Below are 27,630 nucleotides of genomic sequence, written 5' to 3' on the forward strand. Positions count from 1 at the left end.
AGTTTCTCAAACTTCCCTTGTCTTTCATGACCTTGACAGTTTTAGAAGTACTTGTCATATATATTTTACAATGTCCTTCAGTTGGAATTTGTCTGATGTTTTTCTCATAATGGGACTGCGATTGTGTGTTTTTAGAAGAAAGAACCACCTAAGTGAAGTGCCATTTTCATCACATCACTTCAAGGGTACACACCATCAACATGACTGACTGCTGTTGATGTTGCCTCCTGATCAGCTGGCTGAGGTAGCATTTATCAGGTTTCCCCACTGTAAAGTTACTCTCCCCCCAACTTTTTCTATATTGTATGCTTGAAAGAAAGTCCCTGTAGCCAACACATCAGGAGTGGGAAGTTATATCCCACCTCCTTGAAGGCAGAGAACCTACATAAATTATTTGGAATTTATCTGCACAGGAAACTTGTGTCTTTGTCTACCATTTATTTATTTATTCAAGTACTTATTTATATCAGTATGACTCGTGGATATTTATTTTATACTTTTGGTTTTATTTATTTATTTTCTCTTTTTTCTCTCTCTTTTTTTTTTCTTTATTTCTTTTTTTTTTTTTTTTTTTTTTTTTGAGACGGAGTCTCGCTCTGTCGCCCAGGCTGGGGTGCAGTGGCCAGATCTCAGCTCACTGCAAGCTCCGCCTCCCGGGTTTACGCCATTCTCCTGCTTCAGCCTCCCGAGTAGCTGGGACTACAGGCGCCCGCCACCTCGCCCGGCTAGTTTTTTGTATTTTTTAGTAGAGACGGGGTTTCACCGTGCACCATGTTAGCCAGGATGGTCTCGATCTCCTGAGCTCGTGATCCACCCGTCTCGGCCTCCCAAAGTGCTGGGATTACAGGCTTGAGCCACCGCGCCCGGCCTTTTTTTTCTTTATTTCATACTTTTGGTTTTAAATCAATATTACTTCATGTTGTTGCTCACGTTTTTCCAGCTTTAGCCACTGGGAGCTTTTTCAGTAAGCCCCTGTGTCCCTTTGACATATTCCCATCAATAGATTTTTTTTTTTTTAAGCATTTTCTTACTTTTGGCACTCCAGTCAGTTGAACATTGAGGACCACTGTGCTGGCCATTGCTAGATATATGTATTTACGAAAAGTCTGCCATCCTTTGTCTATGTGGTGGTCATGCAATGGAGGGTGCAGCCTTATTATCAGTGGGGGTTGCATAAGGAATTGTAGATTTGGCCGACTGAAGTTTTTGGCCTTGATTGAGTCTGTAGAGTTCTTTTATGAAATCCACATTAATCCACTTATGGTGATACTAATCCAAACAGCTGAAATTAGTAAAATGTATCTGCTAGCTCCTGCCTCTGGCAAGTGACAAAATAAGAGTCAGGTACAGCTGCAGTCAGGCAAGAGAAAGAAGAAATATCACGGTTATGTCAAGGAGATTTTCAAAGAAATGGTGCAGAGCAAAATCCGCAGACACTTGAGCAAGACAGAGCTCTTTCTGTGAGGCCTTGGCTCACTTAATGCCTGCAGCTTTGACAAAGAACATCCAAAGCATACTCCCCCTCCACCCCGCCAGCTGCTTTTATTTTATATTTTTCTAAGTGCTTTTCTTAAAGATGTTTAGAGTTAGGGTCAGAATAAAAGAGAGGATGGGAATAAGGGAGGAAAATACTTAAAGATCCTACTTCAGGTGGAAGTCCCTTTATATTGCTGGACTGCATGTGAGAATCATTTGAGCTGCTTAAGACTCTCGCCAAGACAACACATGAAAAAGAAAATCTTCTTTTCACCATACCAGCTACCGAATTTGGCTTTTGTGTATTTGTAGGTTAATGTGCAACCAGGACCTTTGGAAATCTGATAAAGCAGTATAATAAGCAGCCAATGCAATCCGGAGAGCTTGAACATCTGTAGATGTTGTTTGATTGATAAAAAACAATATATTTTTTTCTCCCCCTACAAGCTAGACTTCACTAGAAGCCCCATTTTTAATACAATCCCTCTCTGGTTATTTTATCACTGTGATTACTAATATCACATGCCCTGCCTGTGTTGCCTGTCTCTTTTCTATTAATCTTCAGATACAGTCTCTCATTGGATCATGTGTCCTTTGTTTCTAATGTAAGACTATGGTCATTATACCATTGTATCAGGTCCCAGATCAGCACTTTCCGCCTCCCTTCACAATGTTGCATCCCTGCCCTTGAATAACCTGCACTGAAACCAGGCTCAATGATGCCCAAATGTTTCCATTGCCCTTAGGCCTATGCTGCACCTGATCCCTATGCTTGGGTCAAGAACATCTCCTTTGCCCCATTCATCCCTGTTAACCAGGGTTTTCCTCCTTACTTCAACCAGAAAGGGGGGAAATCTACTACCCTTGTCCAATTAAGGAAGCAACTCACATCCCACTCACCACAAAGTCCTCCTTTCTTTATCTAAAGGTGACACCATGTTTTGTCCATGTCTGATATTCTCTAGTCATCTCTGCCTCCAACCACATCTTGCCTACCTTGTCCCCAAAACCCACCCACCTAGATGAGCCGTGCTAGACCTCAAAGGTCAGTCCAGTTGCTAAGACGGATGAAATGATAACTCATGCTGGGTGGGGAACCAGCGAACAAAAAGTACAATAGATGCCCTCAAGATCAAAGATACAAAAAAAGTGAATGAAGCTCCTTCATCTCACCTTCCTTTGCTCCATACAGATGCTCTCTAGAAGTCTGGTGATCATGTGATTGTGTGTGCATGCACAAGTCCACAGTCCACAGTCCACAGTCCACAGATTACAATTATTATTTAGAGAGGTTCACAGCCCCAGCCTCCATCCTGTAACGCAGCACAACCTGCACCCTCTCACTTGTTACTGTATCATTGGATTCGCTAAAGATTTCCGTGCAAAAGATCTGGCCAAAGCTTTCCACAATAGCTCACACAGGAAATTTTTTTAAAATTTTTAAATTTTTTCCTATCCTTCATTAATACATTGTGGGCTTTTGGCTGCAGTCTTTCATGTTTACGTACTGAATTGTCTTTCATCTGGTTCCTATTGCACTTTTAAGTTCATTTTTTTTATTTGCTGCAGCACTGCCACATCACTACATAGCATTTCTGCATGAGTTTCTTGAGGGACAAGCCTAGGCCTCACCTGTCTTAAATCCTCAGTATTTAGCACAGGTCTTCTACAGAGCATTTATGCAAATGCTTGCCAAATTGCTGCTAAATGTTTTCATCACAGCACAGTGGCTGGTAAATTGTAAGTCCTCATAAAGAGGAAATTGTACCTATTTTATTTTCTGCACAGAACCTAGCACATGCAATGAAGTATTTAACAAGTTCTTTTGAAAACTGATGCTGTAACTTGTCTCAACTTTCCCTACCTGTCTATATTTCCTGTGTGTTTCTCTTTGTTAGTCATACACATTTGCAAAAAGGCAAGGAAACCAGAAAGGCAGGAATATTTTGCCTGTTGTCTTTTAAAGCCAAATAGGAACAAATCAGTGTCTGTGACATCACTGTTATCTCCTTTGGAGATGAACATCAAGGACTATGGTTTTAGATGATAAGTAAATGACACTAAGACCAGAAAAACCTTAATAGATGACTGAGCCCATTTCATCAGCTCCCTCAGGCCACCTGCCAGTGCGAGAGAAGAACATGCAGTAACCCTATCAGCCCGCTTCAAAATTAGAATGAATTCATGAGAAACAAAAGATCTTGTTTTCATGGGAAAATATCCTTTGTGATATCCAACAAAGGGAGAATAATTTTGAAAGCATGTGACTTGGGGTCCCATCCTGCAGTTCTTGCACAGACAAAACTCTCATTGACTCTATCAATAGAATTGTTGCTACATAAAAAGTCTTTTGCAAAATTTTCATGATGCTTCAGAGCGCATTTTAAGTGCATCAGCCCCAGCATCCCACGCCCTCCCCATTTTAATAAAGCTGGAGAAGGTTTCCCTTCGATTGCCCTATTGTGCAGCAGGAGACAAACACAGCACAGGATTAGAAGCCAGTGGACACCCCTAACCCCCACCCCTGCATATATCATCATACCAACATTCATGGCAATATAGAGAAGGTCAAATTTCAACTGGATTTCTGAGCTTGAATTTACCATTTCAAATTGCTCTTGCCAGGTAGACAGAAAACTGATTTCTTGCAGGCTTCAATAAATACCATCTCCAAGTAAAATCCACATTTTTCAAATAGATAACAGTATAAAGATTGGTATTGCTATTCCAGCTCTGGTTGAATAGCAAGCAGTCCATTCCTTTTTATGTAGTATGCTCCTTAAGAGCCTCAAAAGATGAAATTGGGCCTTCAATACTGCTGGAATGAAGGACAATGGGCCTGATCTCTTCTTTTGAATTCTCTTAGCAAATGTACTGCATAAAATAGAATGTAATGCTAGGAAAGACTTTACTTCTCAAAAAAAAAAAAAAAGCAGGCAATATCTGTTCTAATAGGTTATTCATTCTCTCCCATACCAGTGATGTTGTTCATTCAATTGATACAATTTTAGGTTGGTGTTATATTCTTAAACTACAAAAAATTTTTTACTTTAATTCATGAGTTTTGCCCTAAAAAAGCTAATACTTACAGTATCACAAATAAACATAAGAGAAAAATTTGGGAGTCTGTGGCCTCTCCCTTGGAACTTTTAAGAAACTGAAAGATCCTTACCAGCCTGAGATGATATAGACCAGTGGTTAGCCTCTCTGGGAGAGGAAACCAAATTATGTGACCAGACAAAATTAAGATGTCATCATAAAACCTAAAGCCTTAGGTCTTCATTAAATATTCCATGATACTTCTCTATCTCTCTCTCCCTCTCTCTCTCTCTTTCTCTCTGTCTCTCTCTCTCTCTCTCTCTCTCTCTCTCTCAGACACACACACACACACACACACACACACACACACACCCTTATAGGGACGTTTTTAGCCTTTAAATGTACTGTGTTTTAAATCTCACTTTTATTCTTTCACAAATAGTAATATTAATCAGAGTAATGACTGACATGTATTGAGTGCTTAATATATATCAGATGCTCGTCCAAGTGTTCTACATTATTATCTCATTTAATGCTCACTACAACCCCATTGGGAAGGTACAGCTTCATCCTACAAAAGAAAAAAAAATGATGCAAATAGCAGGTTTTTAGTAAATAATTGTTGACTGATCTAAATAAATGGAGCCCAATAGAAAGTTCCTAAAACTATTAGCAAAAAAGCTGTGGTCAGTGACATTTCCTTAATGATTCTGTATTATGCTTACCCTTAGTCAACAGGTGTAAGAGAGACAGCTATTAGCTTCCCAATATCCATTCCCTTCTTCCTCATTAGAAACGAAGCCCTGATTTTCCCCGCTGAATTCCTTGCAGCTAGATATGACTTAATGGCCAAATTCTCACCAGTGAAATTTATAAAAAAGTGTTGTCTGGTATTTCTGGGAAGAACTTTAAAATGAAGGAGGCAGGTCCATTTTCTCCTTCCTCTTTCCTGCTGTTCAGAACACATATGTAATGCTAGTATTCATTGGCTGTTTTGGACCATGAAGTGACCTTAAGAATTGAAGCCACATACAGCTGAACAAGATAAAGAAGTGTTGGTGCCTGACATGGTGAAGTCACCATACCACTTCTGGCTACCTACATCCAAACTTCTTTTACATAAAAACAGAGAACTAGAATTCCAGCTTCTTTAAGCAACTGTTACTTTTTCTTTTCTATTATATGGAGCCAAACCTACATCAAACTAACAGTTGGCATATACACAATAACAAAAATGTTTCTTTGATACATATAATGAAAGGTATGCTCATATTCAAAGGAGATTAAAATGTTCAAAAGCAAAGTCTTTGAGTTTACTCAAGATGAAATTTTTCTCATTATGAGAGTAATACACTTCTATTTGGAAAACTTAAAAATTTTGGAAAGAAATAAGAAAAAATTACACATCTCTAATTCTACCAGTCAGAACAGAATTGAATTAATTAATTTCAATTAATCTTTGAAAATTAATATATAAATCATCAAATCTTGTGGTTGAAAGAGACCCTAAAAGTCATATTGTCTGACATTTTACTAAAGCCAGCATCCTTTTGACAGCACTTCTCCCAGATGTCTATCCAGTCTCTCCTTGAATAGTCCCAATGATAAAGAGCTCAAAGATTTATGAAATGGTTTAGTCCATAGTTGGAGTCAATCTGTCTTAAGTTCTATCTTACATTAATGAAAATTGGCCTTCTTGATATCTGAAGCAGCCAAAGAATAAATTTATTGCCTCTCAAACATCATGTTCCATTAAACATTTGAAGGCAGACATAAAAGCTATATTTTCCATAGTCAGTCAGAAACTATGTGCTAAGCATTGTAGCAGGAATGGAAACATAGGCCATGACTGAAAATAATCCAAGTGATATACAGTGATGGCAAACTGTGTGAAGACAGGAGTAGGTATGTTCCAACAACCTTTTTTTTCTATTATTGATGACAGAATTTGGTGTCAAACAACATACGGAGGGCCAAAGGAGCCAAGCAACAAGGAATATGATGATGTCTTTAATGAACAGAGAATACTCAAACAGCTGCAGAAGTGCATTTGTGAGTGAGTAGTAGGGGTGGAGAGTCAGGGGAAAAGGTTACAAAGAGGTTAAATTTTGAAAATAAATTTTTGAGTTGCATATGGGACACACAAATAGGGATGTACAATAGAGTCAAAAACATATGTCTGGAGTATAAAGGGATGTTAACTCTTATGTTGTCCTCTTAGTCCGGCTATTAGAAGTAGTAGAGGATAGGGTGCTGTGCTTCTGAATGGTAAAATGTCCCAAGAATACAGGAATATGTATAGCCCACTCTAGACACTGCCATCCTCCCTTGAGAGGGAGAGGTTCTTGAAAGAGACACAAACACACACCAAAAAAAATGAAATAGGAAAAATGAAACAAATCCTTATTGATTTCTGAATTTAGATCCCAAGCTTCCAAAAAAAGATATTGTAATATTTGGGCTGGGCCACGTGTAGCATAACCTTTTTCCTAAGGTATTTAGGGTAAATGTCTTCAGCCCAAAGCAGGCTGTGAGTGAGGCCTGTGAATGTTTTTACCTGCCCCCAAATTTTAGATCTAACCATACTCCAGTCCCATGCCAAGAAAAAAGAAAAGTTAGTTGGCTGGATATGCTCCAGGAGACTAGGCCCTGAATTGGCTTATCATTTCTGGCATATGGATGGCAGAGAAAGAAGAGAGAGGAAGAGAGTCTGTAATAGAAAGTAGGCCCTGACCCTTCCACTTCAGTAGTATTTCCGAGAACAGCAAAATAGTCACACCCAAGTGCTGACCTGTTAACACACATTGACTGTGCCTACTGGCAAACATAGCATAATCATGTCCCAGATTTGAATCCAAAAAAAACACTCCTCCTCGGAAATAGATTGAAGGGAGAAGGAAAAACAGGCTCTTCTTCCTAGAGTAACTTATAGGCAAGGGAATCATAGCTTTTGGATAGCTTTGTAGACTTAGTGGTTTGTATTAAAGTTGGAACCAATTAAATCTCCTAGCTCATTTTAATAAGAAGTCCTGAGATCTCCTTCCAACTTACACTAGGATGATTAAATCATGAACCCTTAATGAGGAATTTGCACTTATCTCTGTTAGGTTAAATTTTGCTGCCTTTGTTTCCTAGCTCCAATCTATGACATTATCTTCGAATATTTATTTTGTTCTCTGACTTATTTTCCAGCACTCCCAGTCTAACAATCTCTTTCAGCTTTAGTTCATTTCTAAATTTGATTCATGAATCTTTGGGGTCTTCATTCAAAGCGTTGAAGAAAGTAAAAAAAGAAAAGGCCAAAGTTAGAGGTCTGGAACCCACTACCAAAAACCTCATCCTAAGCTGACAAGAATCTAATTTTTTAAAAATGTTCAAGTAGCCATGAAACTTCACAACAGTAGAATTATTTGGATGTTACTTTTCTAAGCTGCCCACAAAGACATCATGACTAACAAATAGTGGTTTAAATCAAGCTATTCCACTGGCCACTCCAGTATCCTGTCTGTCTCGGGACTCTATTTTTAAAAAGGAAATGAAAATAGTTCACTTTTCAATTATACACAAGTACAATACCACAGTGACAAGCTAATGAAAATACTCCTCACAGCCATTGTCTCCAAGAATCCACCTTTTCTTGTGTATATGTGACAGATTATATCCCTAATCTGCTTGCATCAAGCTTGGAACAAAGAAATTTTATAACTAGTAGCAATATTTTGTTATGTACATTTGCCACACAGAAGCTTTTTTTTTTTTTAAGGCAGAGCAATTAGCAATTTTATCAGTTTGTTCATGTATTTGCATTTTGTATATATTTGCATTTCATATTTAATTTGGTGCCCCATAACTGTTATAAAATTAACTAGACTCAACAGACACTTTTACTTACTAACACTGAGTGATGTGCCCTTAAATTAATAATTAGATCTGAGATCTAATTATTAAATAGATAAATAAATAGAAGTACAATCAACAGGAAAATTGCTCTTCCATGCAACTGATGTTGAGTGCAATTGCCTTTAGTACAGCATACACAGAGGTAAGCCTATTGAGACATATATATCAAAATATATAATATTCTACTGTCAAAATGTTAAAACATTTGTTAGATCACTTCAGAGGATAATAATTTTTAATAAAATCTGTAACATTTCTGCAAGTATCTTTAGATGAGTTTTTAAAACAAGAAACTTCAGTCATGCTATGTTTACAAGTGAGTCTTGGTGCCTGAGTCTCTCATACGAGATTATAGTGACTAATTTTAAGACATTTCTTGGAGAACAATATTAGAGAAATTCATAGAAAAGCTTAGAACCACTTAACCTGCCAAAAATCTATTCAATTTTCAATCAAACTAGTTCTGCTTCACGAATGTCACCCCACCTCTTTATGCTTGTCCATCCATCCAGCCTCTGTTATTTATTCCAGTGCTCATCCAGGCTTTGTCTTCTCCAAGCGTTTGTCTCCCTCACCCCATCTCCACCCAAACTTGGAGAAGGACTTGGCACTCTCAGCAGCAGTGGCAGGGTAGAGACACCACCAACTCCTGTCAATATTTGCCTACTTGCACCTGATTCACACACTGCTGACATTAGGACAGGCTCTGATCAGCACATCTGGGAACAAAGTTACGAAAACAAAATGGCATCTTGAGTTGACCTCAAAAGCAAAATGGTAACTGGTGTCCACCAGTTTGTTCATTTGTTCTTTTAACAAATACTTAGGAGCACCTGCTATGTGCTCTTAGTAGTAGACTTATAAAAAACATAATCTGTATCACACTTAACACACTAAGACTTGGGCTCGCACTGATAAACTTTTTCACAGTTCTTTGGCACCATATTTTTCTTTATAGACATTTTGTTTTGGGTATATTTTACCTTCATGAATTATACCCACAGATGTAGCACATAAGACGTGAGAGTGAGGTGGAGAGGGAATTAGAAGGACAGAAGAGTGAGGGAGGCGAAAAAGAACTAAAGAAAATCCAAATGTACACAGCACAAATGAGAGAGTGTGTGTAAGAGAGACAGAGAGCGAGCGAGCGAGCGAGAGAGAGAGAGAGAGACAGACAGACCTTTTCTCTCCATTTTTCCAGCTTTCTCTCCCTTTCTCCCTGGCTCCTTCTTCCACTTAAAAACATCCCTATGAGAAAACTTAGAGGAAAAAACAGTAAAGGATTTCTGTCCCCTGCATACCATTGATATAGCAGCCAGTGCCTTGTTAATGATTAATCTGTCACATCAAACCTCTAGTAAGGACATAATTCCCTTTTCCTCATCCACAGATTATCTTTGAAACATAGAGTGGAAGGCACTTAGACTCATTGGACAAACCCATTCTCAGTAAAGCATTTTATCATCTGTTCAAGTAAGACTGTGCGGCTTATATTTTAAAATCAATTTGAAGATACCTTTTGCTCTAGCAACTCATCAATGCCCAGAGAGATTTGAGACAAGGGCAAGAACAGTATAGGAGGGAAAGTTCCTAGTGAACAAAATGGAAAGGAGCTCAGCGCTAGTTCTCTCTCTAGAACTAATTAGATATTTGACCTTGGCAAGCCATTTAATCTTCCTGAGCTTCATTTTCCTCATCTGTAAAATGGATATGTGACCATGTTTCTTCTGAAAACCAAAACCATCTTCCCAACAGTTAGCCGAAATCACACCTTACCAGCTACACTGACGTGACTTTGCTATTCCACTGGCTTTATTAGTATGACTACTTTTTCGGGACTGTCATGACTAGGTAAATGGTTTGATTTTTTATTATAGGACGTTGCTGGAGGACTCATCACCACTTCAGTGGAAAGCATCAGGAGACCACATATGCCCTAATATCTCTCATTTCAACATCTTTTTTTATCTTAACCAATCCTGGACTGTCATGTGGGAGGTCTTAATCAAATCCCCCTGCATGGAAATATCCACCTTAAAACAAACTTCCAATTCTCAAGAAACTCTGACCTTACCTTCCCCTCTCTGAGGGTAGTGTCCCTCTCTAAGACACTGCAGAAGGAAGAATCTCAGTTTTGTCTTAACAAGAGGTTGTATTGGTGATATTTGGGGAACCAGCTTTTGACACCTCTTAGAATCACTGTAATAATATGCATGAAAAATTGTTGAATGTCATGAATTGCAATAAAAATATGAAATGGGGGCCAGGCACAGTGGCTCACACCTGTAATCCCAGTGTTTGGGAAGCTTAGATGGGAAGATGATTTGAGCACAGGAGTTTGAGACCAGCCTGGGCAAAACAGTGAGACCCCATCGCTACCAAAAAAAAAGAAAAATCTGTTTTAAAATTAGCCGGCCATGGTGGCATGTACTGCCTATAGTCTCAGCTACTCTGGAGGCTGAGGCAGGAGGATCAGTTGAGCCCAGGAGTTCTAGGCTGAGTGAGTTATGATTGCACCACTGCACTCCAGCTTGGGCAACAGAGCAATACCCTCTCTCAGAATAACCAGGAGCTAGCCTCTCCTCCCTCCTATGTGACATCTTTGCAGAGGATCATAAATAATATCTGCTAAATCAGAGGGTGTCAATATGCCAGAAGGGCACGTGAACACTCCTTGAATGGCAAGGAGTGAATGGCAACTCCTTGAAACTTTTGTAAGATGTTGGGGAATCTTATACTTAGTATTGGAAGCAAAGAGAAACGTTTTCACCTCTACATCTCTTTGGACTGTTCTATTTCACCTACACAGGTGACAAAGCTGGTACTCTCCAGTTACCAAAGCAAAGTTGATCTTTTAATCTGTGACATAACTGGACAATGAGTATATAGATGGGCGGGTAGCTATGAAAAGATGCTTCCACTTGAGTTGCCAAATGTAGGACAGGCTTTTCAACCTGAGAATTCAAATAATACAATCTTAATTTCGATCAAATGCCCCAGCTTCACACATACTAAAATTGTTTAGTTTGGTTTATATATTCTTCAGCTTCTTCTGCCCCCCTCAATACTATTAATTCATCGCTATCCTTCTCTTCTCTATACCTTTTGTAATGAGTCCATCCACCCATCTTCGTTTCAGGTATGTATATGAAATTTAAATTCATACATAACAGTTTACTTATCCAGAGTGTATAAACAGCATCCTCAACTCTGAAGAATGTGGCCAAAATAAGGAAGTTCACAAAACAGGCTTCAGATTACCCAAAGGAGGCTAATTATTAGCCAGAAAACCGAAAATGTTTAACATTCAAGTTAGGCATTTGGTCCAGTGACTGACAGGAGAAGCAACCCCAATAAATGGTGTGTTACCAGATCTTGGATCATGTCTGCCTAGACCCCAAAGCGTTCCTATCATATATCTAGTAGAGTGTCTGGCACAAAAGTGGCACCTGATGATTGATACATGTTGATTGATTAGCAGACTATTCACAAAAGAAGACAAATGTATGAAAAACTATTCAATGTCACTAGGTAACCAGCAACATTTATATTTAAATGAGATATCATTTTTTGCCAATTATGTTAGCACAGTTACAAAAGATAATACATAATGCTCTCAAGGGTGGAACCAGATGACCACTCTTATGCAACATTAGTGGGAGTGCAAATGGTTACAACCAGGCTAGAAAGGCACTGGAATCAAGCTTTATGCCCTTTATCCCACTGTTAGGAATTTATCCTAAGGAAATAACTTTAAATATAGCCAAACATAATAACATTATAAACAGCAAAAATATTGGAAACAGGATCCATGTCCAACAACTGAACAATTCAGCACTGGCTAATATATATTTCACATTTATTATCTATGGGAACTGTGTAAGATATTGTTTCATTTAACCCTTACAGAAACCATATGAAGTAATTTATATTATGCCTATTTTATAGATGCTAAAATGGAAGTCATTTGCCCATTCAGAGAGCTGAAAACTAGAGGAATCATGACTGGAATTAGGATCTGTTTGACTCCGTAGCACTTACTCACACAGTACCTCTATACTATAAAATACTATGCATTAAAATTAACTTTCAGTGATAGAAAAAAATTAATGTTGAAGGAAGACATGATAGAAAATTGTATGTATTTAATCTGAATATTGTAATATGTGCACACACACACACAGAGGAAAAGTTTTCATGAAATGCATCAAATATTAACTGTGGTTATTTCTGAGGAGTTGTTCTATGGAGAACTGCTATTTTCTATTTTATAATTTAAGTACTTTTTCTAATTTTCTACTATGATCAATATATGGCCTTTATAAAGAGGAAAACAAAAATGTTGTTGAGAAAAACTAAGGTTTGCTGATAACATGGCTGAAATGAAAAAAATGAATATGACCTTTGAGAGGCATCCAGGTCCCATAGAGGTAAACATAGACCTATACAACAGTAAAGACCCTTCACTTGCTATGGAGTCTGGCCCTGGGAGCACCGCCATACTTGCTTTGCTAGGGATCTCAAAGTAATGTGTATTTCTTGGTTTTCATTTTTATGTCTTCATCTATGAGCACAGCATCATGTGGATGGATCAAGGTGGATTTTTTAATATAATCCTGCTTTTTACTGCAGGCATTGTGAGAGGAGACCAGATGCCTCCTCTCCATTCCTTCTAACTAGCAGGTGTCACACACCTTCTGGTGCTTGTGAAGCTGCTCAACCTTCTCCAATCATCACATGTCAGAGATCCATGTGGTGATCTTAACAACAGGGCCAAATTAAGCAGATCATAATTCTCAATCTGAATCACTGCAGACCTGCCACATGGGAAACACCTGAAAATACAAGGCCTTTGGCACCTGCACCCTGACTACAGCCTGAGCTGAAGAAATGTGGACACATGGCAGAGGCCAAGTCCATACAAATGCATACAGATCATTTTTATGATTGTTTTCTTGCTTCCTTCAGAGAGTTGACCTGAACATGCCAGCAAAGGATAATTGTTAGGTAGAGGTTTGTGGTCCTGTTGTTACCATGTTGTTGTGGAAGCTTCTCCACTTGAGTCATACAGATAAGGCATTCATTAAGACATGGCAGAGAAAACATTCTCAACTAGTTGGAGACCGAGCAACATAAACTCTGGGGATTAATTTTTTTTTTTTTTTTGCCATCTCTTTTTCTGTGACTTGGTTGCACAGACACGCTGAGCTCTGTGCCCAAACCATTCATTCTTATTTTCACATGGTTTCTATACAGACGGTAAAGCCATCAGTTAAAGATCTGTGACTCTGACCTTATCCATTCACCACCCTTCCAGCTGCCAGTTGGCTACAAATTATCTCGCTTCTCATCCCATTCCTAGTCCATGAATTGGAGTTACTCTTAATCTCTGTTGCTGCTCCTGCTCAGTCTTATTGAACTTATTTTGATACAAACATAGTTAACTGCTTTTTTCCATACTTATTCATGATATATTCAAGTTGGGCATAAACCTGCTTTATGAAATTGTAGGAAGAGAAAGAAGATGTAGAAAAACAGAATCAACTTGCATTACTATAATAGCATCCACAAAAGACAGCATAAATAAAGATGGCAGTTATTAAAGTACCTAGGTTCTCATAAAAATGGGAAAGCAGTATGTTACATGGAGAAGAGAACAAATATACTAGGTGGACTCTTCATGGAATCTTAGGGTTGGATCATGAATTCTTGAGGTCATATGATCCAGTGTCCTACTTATAGGACAAGATGTGTAAGCCATTCCGGTGAGATCATTCTGATTCTCCTCTTAAAATTCTTCTGTAATGATAACACACTCCTAGTTCAGAAATCCACGCTTGGGTTCTTTGGCCCCAGCTGACAAGATGTCCTTATATTTGATGAAATGATCCCCTGCCTTATCAAAGTCTACTCTTTCTTGTCTTTCCATAAGCATGGAGCAGAACTTTCTAGAACTCTTCTCTATCTTCTTCTGACTCCTTTATATATTATAAAGCAGTCCTCAACTTTTGAAAGCACAGCCAGATGGATAGATGGGGAGTGAGGAAGTCCATGTTAAAAGACTCCTCATTAACAGATAGATAACTGCCCCTCCTCTGGATTAATTCTGAATACTTGGAAAATCACTCATCTAGAGAAGTAACTTCTCCTAAGCAAACCAAGGCAAGAAGCTCCTGATGGCACTGCCAAAACTTGGTTTTGGAAGAAGTCAGGGAAATCAGGGTCCAAGTCACAATGTTAAGAGTTTCTGCTGTTAGTTACTAAGGATAGGAGTCTCTTAATTTTCTCACTGTCCTGCCATTCCTTGCCTTTTAGGTCTGTGTATACACACGCTTGGAAGACTCATGTCCTGCAGTCATGGCCTAGTTGGGCCTCAGCATGGATTTCCATATACAGATAATTTTTTAAAAAATTATACTTGCATATGGTTGAAATAGAAATACTAGCAATGTTTCAGATAACATGGGTCCGTTAGGCAACTTTGGGCTGGCTTATGAGTGTCACCACCTCTAAGAGTGTGCCTTTTATAAGACGTGTGACAAGGCGGGGTCTACCTACCATCAAAGGAAGTACAGATGATCCATAAAACAGAAGCTAGTTTCCTGAGACACCATAGAGCTAGAAAACAATTTTGTTGTTAAAGCTCTGAGCTCCAAATATAAGCTACACTTGAGTGAACATAGCAACAAAATAGCAAAGAAACAAAAACAAATACCATATGGATGCAGATAGTGACTATATTTGTTATGTATTGCTATGTAACATATTACCCTAAAACTCTAAATTAACATTTATTACCTTATACAGTTTCTGTGGATCAGGAATCTAGAAACAGCTTGGTTGGGTGTTTCTGGGTCATGGTTTTTCATTGAGTTGCAGCCAGCATGTCAGAGCCAGGGCTGCATTCATCTGAAGGCCTGATTGAGACTGGAGGATCCACTGCCAATGTGGCTTCATCATACAATTGGCACATTAGTGCTTGCTGTTGTCAGGATACCTCACTCAGTTCCTCACCACGTAGATCTCCCCATAGAGCTGCCGGATTGTCCTCACAACATGGCATCTCTCTTCCTTCAGAGCAAGTGATTCAAGAGAAGCAAGGTGAAAACTGCAATCTTTCATGACTTACACTCAGAAATCACACTCCTCAGAAACCACCCTCCCTGCTGGAGACCCGGGTCAGCCTTATTCCTATGTCCTATTTGAGAAAGGACTACACAAGGATGTGGATACCAGGAGGAGAGAATCAGTGGGGTGCCATGGTGGTTGGTTGCCACAGTGGCCATCAAAGGAATTATGGTAATTCATGGGCCCACTTGTTTTATAATCTCACCCCAAAGAGGAATTTTTTTGATTCATTGATGGGGCCAGTTCCCACTTTCTCTCCTCTGCTCAAAGTGGGCAGGTCATCAATTTTATTTCTGGGAACAAAGTGAAGAGGGATGATGAAAATAAGTAACTAACCACTCTGAAACCAATTTCAGTTTCCACACAGTTTGTAGTTTCTTTCTCTATAGCCAGTGTTCCAGTTGTCTATTCTCTTCACATAGCGCACCACTCTTCAAGGTCTCTGCATGTTGCTTGAGCTTCTTACAGCAAGGTGGTCCCAGGGTAGTCACACTTCTTTAATAGTGGCTGGCATCCAAGAGACAGGAAATGGAGACTATCATTCTGTTAATACCTGGGCCTGAAAACTGGCATGATTTAATTTTTATTATATTCTGTTAGTCAAAGCAGTCACAAAGACTGTTGTGTTTCAAGGGGAGGGGTCATAGACCCCCATGTTTCTAAGAAAAGACAGTAAAAAAAAGTGTGGCCATCTTTCGTCCACCAGAACTGGGGATCGTAAATGGAATACCTGCCCACCTGAGGCCATGGAACCATTAAAATACCAGAAACTGGCACAGATATCCTTGAGCCTCTGAGTTTTCTGTCTCCACCAGAGTGTCTTCTGTGCTGTGTGACAGATAGAGCCTGGAGTGAAGCCCACATGTTCATTCAGTCATTTGACAAATATTTAATAAGCACTCCCATATGCTATCCACTATTTCAGGTACTTGAAATATATCTGAGTGAAATTTTTAAAAATCCTGTCTTCTTGGAGCTTACAGTGTAGTGGAACATAAATGAAGAAATGGGATAAAAGAACAACTTTCATTATCAAGTGTTTGCTGCCCACCAGGCACTATGCTTGGCACTTAACTGTACATTATTTCATCTCATCCTCACAGGAACCTCCAAGGGAAGCACTGTTTCTTCCCACACAGCTGGAAAATAGTCAAGCTGAGATTTAAACCCAGGGTCTCTCTGATTTTAAAGTGTATGTTCTTAATCACCATGCCATACCAATTCCCGTATGGTAGGTAACTTTCTAAAACTGCAAAGAAGCACAGGATAAAAGTCTCCATGTAAATCTCAGGTCAAGAAAGAGGCCTGGATAGTAAAAATGACCAATGTCTGCCAAACACTTAACCATTTATAAGGAGTTTTTGTCTACCCCAACTGTCTTATGAGGTTTTGGGTTTTCCTTTCTTTGTAGATAAGAAAATGGAGATACAGGGAGTTTCCGTGATTTGCCCATCTGGTTAAACCTTCCACAGCTCTGTGCAGATGTAAGCGTAAGTGTTGGCCACAGTGAGACTCAGAGGTCAATAGGGCAGGAAAGCCTACCTGGCAGAATACAATTGTTCTTTGGCTGTTAATACAGGAAGCAAGTGTTATGGTTCACAAAACTCCCTGAACTGCTCCCACAAGCCAACATGGAAAGAGCAACGAGAGCAATGGGAGCAGGCTGAAGAAAGATTCCTCCTTCCCGTTGACCTGTATTTCTCTTTTTCAAAATAGTCCTTGGCCCCCAGAATCTAAGCTTGCACTCTCTCTAGGGCAGAATCACTGCAATCTGTTTTGGGGGAGACAAAAAGGCTCTCTCATTACACAACCATATTTTTCACCTTGATATTCCTGTAATAAATAACTTACCATTACGCTAGGTAATGCCCTCCTTTAATACTCTGAGTTCCCCGGAAGCAGGGGCCAAGGGATCAGATCTCATCCACCTTCACATTCCTAATAACTAGTTTGGTGCTCAGCATATAGTAAGTGCTCAATAAATTTTTATTGAATTGCTTTAAATCTTATTTGACCCTAACATATATAAAACAGGTTTTAAGGTCATTTACAAGATCAAAGGTCTAGCAGCAGATGACGATGGCTTAATAAAAACCTTTGTCATGTTTGTGGTTAGCAGTATTAAAAACAAAGACAAAATCAAAAAACAGCAAAAAGTCTGTAGATTTTTCTTTTTGTTTTTTCTTTTTAGTTTTATTTTGTTTTTAATTGACACATAATAATTGTAATATTTATGAGGTAGAGTGTGATGTTTTGATACATATGTAATGATCAAATCAGGGTTGTTAGCATATCCATCACCTCAAATAGCTACCATTTCTTTATGGTGAAAACATTCAAAATTCTTCTCTAGTTGGGCAGGGTGGCTGATGCTTGCAATCCCAGCATTTTGGGAGGCCAAGGCGGGCAGATCACTTGAGGCAAGGAGTTCAAGACCAGCTTGGCCAACATGATGAAACCCCACCTCTACTAAAAAAAAAAACAAAAACAAAAAACAAAAATTAGCTCCGTGCAGTGGCACATGCCTGTAGTCCCAGCTACTTAGGAGGCTGAGGCACAAGAATTGCATGAGCCTGGGAGGCAGAGGTTGCAGTGAACCCAGATCACACCACTGCACTCCAGCCTGTGTGGCAGAGTGAGACTCGGTCTCAAAAATAATAATAATAAAATAAATGTACTTCCGAATGATTCTTCTGATTTGTCAATTAAAAGCCAACAAAATACCCCAAATCCTTTCTTCTAGCTTTTTGAAAATATACAATACATTATAGTTAACTATGGTCACCCTACTGTGCAATAGAGTACCAGAACTTATTCCTCCTGTTTAACTGTAATTTTGTACCTGTTGAGCAGCCTTTCCCCTTCACAGCTTCCCCTTTATCCTCCCCAGCCTCTGGTAACCACTATTCTACTCTACTTCTATGACTTCAACATTTTAAGCTTCCACATATGAGTAAGATCATGCTATAGTTGTCCTTCTGTGCTTGGCTTATTTCACTTGAAATAATGTCCTCTGGCTTTGCCCATGTTGTCACAAATGGCAGGATCTTGTTTTTCATGACTGAGTATTATTACATTGTGTATATGTACCATATATTTTTATCCATTCATCCATTGATGTAAACTTAGGTTGGTTCCATATCTTGGCTATCGTGAATAGTTCTGCAATAAACAAGGGAGCACAGATATATCTTCAACATACTGATTTTATATATTTTGGATATGTACCCAGTAGCGAGATTTCTGGATCATATGGTAGTTATATTTCTATTTTTATCTTATTGTAATTTTTTTTTCTTTTTCGAGACAGAGTCTCACTCTGTCGCCCAGGCTGGAGTGCAGTGCTGTGATCTCGGCTCACTGAAACCTCTGCCTCCCAGGTTCAAGCCATTCTCCTGCCTCAGCCTCCCAAGTAGCTGAGATTACAGGTGCCCACCACCACACCTGGCTAAGTATTGTAGTTTTAGTAGAGACAAAGTTTCACCACGTTGGCCAGGCTGGCCTTGAACTCCTGATCTCAGGTGATCCGTCTGCCTCAGCCTCCCAAAGTGCTGGGATTACAGGCGTGAGCCACTGTACCCAGCAGTAACTCTATTTTTATTTTTATTTTTGAAAGTTCACACTGTTTTCCATCATGTCTCTACTAATTTACATTCCCATCAACAGTGTGTAAGAGCTCCCCTTTCTCCACATCCTGTCCAGCATTTGTTATTATTTTGTCTGTTTGATAATATACATTCTAACTGGAGAGGTAATACCTAATTGTGGTTTTGATGTGCATTTCCCTGTTGATTAGTGATACTGAGCATTTTTTCATATACTGTTGGCCATTTGTGTCTTCTTTTGAGCAGGTCTTTTGCCTATTTTTAAACCAGATTATTTGTTTTTTTTGTTATTGAGTTATTTGAGTTCCTTATATATCTGGATATTAACACCTTGTCAAGATGCATAGTTTGCAAATATTTTCTCCTATTCTGCAGATTGTCTTCATTCATTGATTGTTTCCTTTCCAGTGTAGAAGCTTTTTTAGTTTGATGTAATCTCATTTGTCTATTCTTGCTTTTTGTTGCCCGTGCATTTCAGGTTCTATCCCAAAAAAATCAATGTCATGAATTGTTTCCCATGTGTTATCTTTTCTTTCTTTTCTTTTTTTTTTTTTTTTTTTTTTTTGAGACAAAGTCTTGCTGTGTCACCCAGGCTGGAGTGCGGTGGCACAATCTCAGCTCACTGCAACCTCCGCCTCCCGAGTTTAAGTGATTCTCATGCCTCAGCCTCCCAAGTAGCTGAGATTACAGGCACCCGTCACCATGCCTGGATAGCTTTTGTATTTTTAGTAGAGACGGGGTTTCTCCATGTTGCCCAGGCTGGTCTTGAGCTCCTGGGCTCAAGCAATCCACCTGCCTCGACTTCCCAAAGTGCTGGGATTACAGGTGTGAGTCACTTCACCCAGCCTCCCATGTGTTTTCTTCTAGCAGTTTCATAACTTTGGGTTTTATATTTAAGCCTTTAATGCATTTTTAGTTGATTTTTTTGTATACGGTAAGAGATAGGAGTCTAGTTTCATTCTTCAGCATGTGGATATTCAGTTTTCCCAGCACCATTTATTGAAAAAGACTGTCATTTCCCCAATGGGTGTTTATGGTGTTTTTGTCAAAATTCAGTTAGCTGTAGGTGCATGAATGTATTTCTGGGTTCTCTATTCTATTCCACTGGTCAGTGTCTGTTTTTGTGCCAGGACCATAGTGTTTTGGTTATTATAGCTTTGTAGTATAATTTGAAGTTAAGTAATAAGATGCCTACAACTTTGTTCCTTTTGCTCACGATTACTTTGGCTATTCAGGGTCTTATGTGGTTCCATACAAATTTTAGGATTTCTTTTATTTTTATAAAGAATGTCATTGGTATTTTATAGGAATTTCACTGAATCTGTATATTGCTTTGCGTTGTTAGGACATTTTGATGATATTAATACTTGCAATCTATAAACATGGGATTTTTTTTCATTTATTTGTGTTTTCTTGAATTTCTTTCATTAATGTTTTATAGTTTCCATTGGAGAGAACTTTCACTTCCTTGGTTAAAATTATTCCTAAGGGTTTTTTTTTGTACATGTTGCAAACAGGATTTTTTTAAAATTTCTTTTTCAGATAGTTCACTGTTGGCTTATAGAAACACTACTGATTTTTATATGTTAATTTTGTATCCTGCAACTTTGCTGAATTCAAATATTAGTCCTATTAGTGTTTTTGGTGGAGGCTTTAGGATTTTTTCTATATAATATCATATCATCTGCAAAGAAGGACAATTCAGCTTCTTCCTTTCCAATTTGGATGACTTTGATTTCTTTCTCTTGCCTAATTGCTCTAGCTAGAACTTCCAGCACAATGTTAAATATAAATGGTGAGACTGGGCATCCTTGTCTAGCTCCAGACCTCAGATGAAAAGCTTTCAGTTTTTCCACATTCAGTGTGATGTTAGCTGTGGGTTTGTCATATATGGCCTTTATTTTGTTGAAGACTGTTCAAGTTTTCTATTTCCCCATGATTCAATCTTGGAAGGTTGTATGTCTTAAGGAATTTAACAATTTCTTCTAGATTTCCAATTTGTTGGCATGTAGTTTTTCATACAAGTCTGTAGATTTCTAAATGCTATATAAACTCAATGTCAATTCTAAAAGCGCTTATTTTTTATTTTTTTTCTTTCTTCCCATCCAATGACCTATCAAGGGGTTTAATTTTTAACATGAAATTTTTTGTATAAAGAAACCCTTTTAGAATTGACACTAAGCTTATATAGCATTCTGAAATCTACAGATTGTGCTTTTTGGTAAGTTTGTTGTTTTTGTTTGTTTATAATACTGCAAACCACAAACATGAAAACAGCATTTTATTAAGTCATTGTCATCTACACCTAGTCCTTTGATCTCATAAGTGATCTTAAAACCTGCTCTGGACACGTTAGGGCTGAATAGGACTTAATTTGATTCAATAAAAAGGAATAACTTTAGATTTACAGATAAATTGCATAGAAAGTACAGTGTTCCCATATATTCCACACGGTTTCTCCTATTAACATCTTACGTTAGTGTGGTACCTTTGCTGGGATTTAAGGATCAATATTGATACATTATTCCTTTTTAATTTTTTGTAGAGATGGGAGTCTCACTATGTTGCCCAGGCTGGTCTCCAACACCTGGACTCAAGTGATCCTCCCACTTCGGTTTTTCAAAGTGCTGTGATTCGAATTGGAAAAAAAACACTTTAAAGTTCATATGGAACCAAAAAGGAGCCCACATAGCCAAGACAATCCTATGCAAAAAGAACAAAGCTGGAGGCATCATGCTACCTGACTTCAAACTATACTACAAGGCTACAGTAACCAAAATAGCATGGTACTGATACCAAAACAGATATATAGACCAGTGGAACAGAACAGAGGCCTCAGAAATAACACCACACATTTACGACCATCTGATCTTTGACAAACCTGACAAAAACAATCAATGGGGAAAGGATTCCCTATTTAATAAATGGTGCTGGGAAAACTGGCTAGCCATATGTAGAAAGCTGAAACTGGATCCCTTCCTTACACTGTATACAAAAATTAACTCAAGATGGATTAAAGACTTAAATGTAAGACCTAACACTATAAAAATCTTAGAAGAAAACCTAGGCAATACCATTCAGGACATAGGCATGGGCAAACACTTCATGACTAAAACACCAAAAGCAATGGCAACAAAAGCCAAAATAGACAAATGGGATCTAATTAAACTAAAGAGCTTCTGCACAGCAAAAGAAACTATCATCAGAATGAACATGAAACCTACGGAATGGGAGAAAATCTTTACAATCTACCCATCTGACAAAGGGCTAATATCCAGAATCTACAAAGAACTTAAACAAATTTGCAAGAAAACAAACAAACAAACAACCCCATCAAAAAGTGGGCAAACAATATGAACAGACACTTCTCAAAAGAAGACGTTTATGCAGCCAACAGACAAATGAAAAAATGTTCATCATCACTGGTCATCAGAGAAATGCAAATCAAAACCACATGAGATACCATCTCACACCAGTTAGAAATGCGATCATCAAACAGTCAGGAAACAACAGATGCTGGAGAGGATGTGGAGAAATAGGAACACTTTTACACTGTGAGTGGGAGTGCAAATTAGTTCAGCCATTGTGGAAGACAGTGTGGCCATTCCTCAAGGATCTAGAACTAGAAATACCATTTGACCTGGCAATCCCATTACTGGGTGTATACCCAAAGGATTATAAATCATGCTACTATAAAGACACATGCCCACGTATGTTTATTGTGGCACTATCCACAATAGCAAAGACTTAGAACCAATCCAAATGTCCATCAATGATAGACTGGATTAACAAAATGTGGCACATATACACCATGGAATACTATGCAGCCATAAAAAAAGATGAGTTCATGTCCTTCACGGGGACATGGATGAAGCTGGAAACCATCATTCTAAGCAAACTATCACAAGGATAGAAAACCAAACACCACATGTTCTCACTCATAGGTGGGAGTTGAACAACGAGAACACATGGACACGGGGGGGGGAACATCACACATCAGGACCTGCCGAGGGGTGGGGGGCTGGGGGAGTGATTGCCTTAGGAGAAATACCTAATGTAAATGACAAGTTGATGGGTGCAGCGAACCAACATGCCACATGTATACCTATGTAACAAACCTGCACATTGTGCACATGTACCCTAGAACTTAAAGTGTAATAATAATAATTTTTTTTAAAGTGCTGTGATTCTAGGAGTGAGCCACCATGTCTGACCCATATATTATTTTTAACCTAAGTCCATACTTTGTTCGGGTTTCCTTAGTTTCCTTGCCTACTATCCTTTTCCTGTCCTAAGACCCCATCCAGAGTACCACATTACATTTAGTGATCATGTCTCCTTAGGCTACTCTTGGCTGTGACAGTTTTACAGACTTCCTTTGTTTATGATGGCCTTGACAGTTTTCAGGAGTATTAGTCATATATTTTGGAAAATGTCCCTCCATTGGGATTTGTCTAATGTTTTTCTCATAATTAGACTGCAGTTATGTATTTTTATAAGGAAGAGACCACAGAGATAAAATGTCATTCTCTTCTCGTCATCACATCAAAGTAAACACTGTCAACATGACTGATCACTATTGATGTTGACCTTGATCACCTGGCTGCAAAGGTGTTTGTTAGATTTCTCCACTATAAAGTTACTATTGCCCAAACAAGCTCTTCCCTAAAAGGGCTTATTTTTATTTACTTTATTGAGGTATAATTTACATACAGTAAAATGAGCACACCCATCCTAAGTGTACACTTTGATGGGGATTGATGAACTACACCAGTAGTTCTCGACTGGAAGTAATTTTGCCACCCAGGGGACAATTTCTGAAGAAATTTTTGGTTGTCACAATAGAAAAGGGGTAGAGGCTAGAGACACTGCTTAACATCCAATAATACATAGGACAGCCCTCCTCAAGAAGAAATTATCTGGACCAAAATGTCAGTAGTGCTAAGGTTGAGAAATCCTGATATACACTCACATGACCACTACTCCAAATCAAGACATAGCAGTACCCCAAAAGTTTCTTGTGCTTCTTTTCAATTTCCCCACTACCTGTCCTTGAAAACTACTATTTTTATGTGTTCTTCCAGAGAGTAGTTTCATCTGTTCTTGAACGTCATCGAAATAAAATCTTACTTTATTTCCTCTTTTATCTCTGACTTCTTTTGCTCAGCATAATATTGGGAGTCATCTGTATTGTGTTATGTATCAGTAGTTTGTTCCTTTTTTATTGAATAATATTCCATTGTATGGCTATACTATACTAATGGGCATTTAGATTGGTTCCAGTTTAGGGATTTTAGGAATAAAATGAAAACTGTGTAGAAGTCTTTATGTGGATATATGTTTTTAGTTCTTTTGGATGAACGCCTACAAATGGAATTGCTGGGTCATATGGTAAGTATACATTTAACTCAAAGGGGTTATATTTTTTAAAAAAAAGAAAGACAAAATAAATGGCATTTTATCTTATTTGGACTATATGGATTCTCTCACTACTCCTACTTTCTCATCTCAGCTAGGAAATCAGTTTTGAATGAAATAAGAAGGTGACGTCAGAGACATCCTCTTCCATTCTTTCCATTCCCAGGCAGAACTTCTCGGAACAGGTGATCACAGACTTCATCAGTTCCCTTCTCACTTGCACTGTGCCAAGCAAAAGTTGATGTCTCTTAAGATCAGAACTAGAAACAGCTGTGTCTGTGGTTCTTTGGGTAGTGTGTGTTTGATTTCTTTTTGAGAAGATGTTTATAGAAAATGGCCTGTGGTATTGGCAGTTGTGAGAACAGATCTAACTTCTGCTTGGAACTACTATAAATTTTTAAAACAAACCAAACCCGACCATTACAATATGGCTATGTAAGGCATCTCCAAGCCAAATCCATTAAATTGGGAATGAAATATTTATTATGATCTGAATGAGACAACGACGAAGAAAGGACTTCAGATTTTCCTTAAAGTTGTAGTACCAAAACTTTGGATGTTTACGCTGTTACAATAGGTTTGAGAGTTTAATTTTTTATTTATATAGGGGTTCAAAATGACCATCAAGGAAGAAAAAGTTGACGAAACTCATAAAATAAAAGTAAGATCTTTTCAATGTGAAAAGTAGAGATTTATCTTGCTAGTAAGCATTCCTAGCCCATGTGTGAAGTAAACAAACCTATTTCTTAGCCTTAAAAATTTTGTATTATACACTTTATGAAGTGATCCCTTCCCATAGAAACCAGTAACTAATATCCCCAAAATTTTAGAAATTCATCTCCAAGGACAAAATTGTAAAAGAATATGGTAAAATTATTAATTTTCTGAGCAAATTAAATAATTTAAATAGGGACAACAAAGAATTCAGTGTAATGAAAGAAACAAAGATCTATAAATTGAGAGACCTAAATTCTAGTCTTGCCTTCGTCACTAATTAGTTGATGGAAAATATTCTACGTGATCCCTAAGGTTCATTTTAGCTCTAATCTTTTATGAATTTCATTGTCTGGCTTTCAATACACACATAAATAATATACTACATACATTTATATAAACAACTTTTTCATCAGGGTTTTTAACTTACTTCAAAGTAATCCTGGAGAGGGAGAATATTAGATTAGAAGCACTTCTTAACTTATTTTCCTACATAGAATTACTATTTAACTTATAAGAACTATAATACCAATATGTCTTGTTATTATTATTTTAGTTACAATCTGATGAATATTTAGCATTCCCTTTTACTTCTTTATCTTCAGGTGGATTTATGTACCCCTGTTGTAAGGTTCAGCATCATTATGACACTTTAATGTTTACTAAGTTGTTAAGTATCATATGCAAGTTAATTCTCATAGGAGACTTTTAAAAGTGAGCTTGGATTTTTAAATGGAAATAATTGTTCTGGGAAGAAGGAAATATTTCCAGGAAATATATGCCACCTTAGTGTGAAACCATCATAAGAAGCTGAGAAGGGATAAAACTATTGTTGGAGCAAGCTTCCTTCTAGCAAAGCACATCGATCCTCTTCCTAAGGGATAAATAGGTCATTAGGTCTCTTAGGTCATTCCTTTTCATATAGTCAAGATTAACATATTTACCTCTTCTCCATGTATCACATTACTCTTTTTATATCCGGGTTTTCAGTATTTGACACATTTCTTTCCACACAATATCCCTCTGTGAGATGCATCCCTTATTCTGGTGATTGTTTTAAAGTCATAAACTCATCTGCTTTTCAACTGGGGAAAAACCTACGAATGAGGATGTGTTCCATGTTAACCTAATAGTATGCACCTCAGTAACTCTCTTGGTTTGAAGATTTTGTAAAACCTCTAATCTATCCTATGAACAGATGGAAATAAACAATAAGATCATCTGCAAATTATATTTGCCACGAGAGAGCAACCTTGATTTCTTCGACTTAGGTGATTAAAATATCAGAGTCAAGTAACACAGTGGATTATTTTTGTAAATTTTAACTTTCATGATTTAAAAACAAAAGGCACTGTTTTTTCAAGTTGAATAAAATCTTAATATAATACCTGCAGACATATCTGAATAAGCCATATTTTAAAAACCATGATGCCCAGAATAAGTAAAGATAGTTATATTGTTAAAACAGCCTAAATAAATAAAGAGTCCTACTATTAACATAGAGGTAACATTATTTATTTATTTTAATTTTATTTATTTATTTATTTTATTTTTTTTTTTTGAGATGGAGTCTCGCACTGTTGCCCAGACTGGAGTGCAGTGGCGTGATCTCGGCTCACTGCAAGCTCCACCTCCTGGGTTGATGCCATTCTCCTGTCTCAGCCTCCTGAGTAGCTGGGACTACAGGCGCCCGCCACCACGCCTGGCTAATTTTTTGTATTTTTAGTAGAGATGGGGTTTCACTGTGTTAGCCCAGATGGTCTTGATCTCCTGACCTCATGATCCACCCACCTCAGCCTCCCAAAGTGCTGGGATTACAGGCATAAGCCACTGCACCTGGCCGAGGTAACATTATTACCTGAGTTAAGAAATAATGTCCAATCAAAGGGCTTCTTTCTTATTAAACATGGATGCTCATGTTGTCATGACCTATCAAGACATGGTACCCATGAATGCACAGAATCATAGTCTCATCTTGAAATGAAAATTTCTACCATATTAAATAATGATTTTTTTTTAGATGAGACCATTTTCTCAATTGAGAGAAGAAATGGTTTCTTTTGGCAAAATGCTTAAATCAACAAATGTAGACAATTATTTTATCTTGGAATAATCATCAGATCTCCGTTTCCATGAGAGAAGAACTGCTAGTGAGAAATTGACCTTTATCGAGAAAAGGCTAGAATTCCTACCAGGCATTATATCATAGAATTAGGCTATTTCCACAGAATTACAAACACGTCTTTGGGAAAGGAATTAGTTTGCTGAGGTAGGAATGTGTTTGATCTTACAAAACAACAACAACAACAAAAAACCCACAAAAACAAAAACAAACAAAAAAAACAAAAAT

Source organism: Macaca nemestrina, chromosome X (assembly GCF_043159975.1).
Source record: "Macaca nemestrina isolate mMacNem1 chromosome X, mMacNem.hap1, whole genome shotgun sequence".
Lineage (NCBI taxonomy): Eukaryota > Metazoa > Chordata > Mammalia > Primates > Cercopithecidae > Macaca > Macaca nemestrina.